This window comes from Helianthus annuus, chromosome 9 (assembly GCF_002127325.2).
Source record: "Helianthus annuus cultivar XRQ/B chromosome 9, HanXRQr2.0-SUNRISE, whole genome shotgun sequence".
NCBI classification, from domain to species: Eukaryota; Viridiplantae; Streptophyta; class Magnoliopsida; order Asterales; family Asteraceae; genus Helianthus; species Helianthus annuus.
In genome coordinates, this window is record NC_035441.2 from 111,167,187 (window position 1) to 111,168,549 (window position 1,363).

Consider the following 1,363-nt stretch of genomic DNA (forward strand, 5'->3'; position numbering starts at 1 on the left):
CACTACCAGCTTAGAGAAGTGGCTCAATGTAAATAAATAAAGAAACATGTTTTGAAAATAAAGATTTCCCATTGGAATCACCTTATTGTAAATTACAGAGTTTTATCCCTAATTTAGATAACGTGCAGTTTTAAATATTAAAAGATCCTGTTTTTAAAAGACTTCCGCTGTCGCCTAAAATAAATACCACGGGATTTCTGCCCCGCGGCTCCTGGAACGAGTCAAACCGGGTCGGGGGCCGTGACAGACTCGGTCTCGGGTTCAGTCAACACACGTCAACTCTCAGTCAAACCACGGTCAGCAGATCTGATTCGATGTTGGTTCGGTGACTCGGTCAACTTCAGTCAACTCACGACTTGGTATAATCTTAATGACGCAACTTTTGTTATTATTATTTCGGTAAAAAAGTTATTGTTTCAAAAACGAACGCGAACCGTTATATGTAGTGATTATTTACGTTTGACATTGACGATAATTTCATATATAATGTGATTAATTGTTGAATTTTGGCAATGTTATCGACAACTGGTATTGTCGGGATCATCCAAAAACAGAGGAAACTCTGCCCGTTTTTCGTAAAATCCACAAAACAATACGTATATAATTTCAAAACGATTTCTTTTATTCTTTTTGATTCGTTTTCTTTATAACCAAATCTCTAAATTTATAGCATGAATTCTTTTATAACAATATTTTTTATATACATATCAAGACAACATAATATACGAATTCCAAATTTTGCAAAACATAAATATTAGGATTATTTATTTTTAACCTAATAAATAATAACGTGTTCGCGATATTTTAAACATCTAGGATAACACTCTCGTTTGTTCTCTTGGACTCCCGTTTACTCATCCACCGTCGTTTGCCCATATAGGGTGACCTCGGTGTTCCATCCTCCAAATCTTTTACGCTCGTCAACACTTGGATAATCGGAAGACTTAGCAATTATGTGAGTATACTCGATCCCTTTTTCCCCTTTACACTTTGGGATGCAACATGTATAATTATGCAAACATCATTAAACTAAACTAAACATACTCAATCCTTGTACAAACATGAAACTAATGTGCTTTACTTATGATTCTTGTATGCTCTATTTGAACGATTTGGAACGTATATGCTCATTAACTTTGCTAGCCCACCTTAACAATTATAGCGCTATAGGATTTACGCACCGCCCGTTAAACTTGGGGTATTGTTAAGTTAAACTTTTACCATCCCGCTATCAATTGGGATTAGGCTATTTTATGCGTTGGATTCTTGGGTTTGATCATAGTGTACGCCAAAATTGCATACTAGTAATTCACATATTATGAATCATGTTGGATTTGAGCCTTTTATTCTATTATGCGATGTA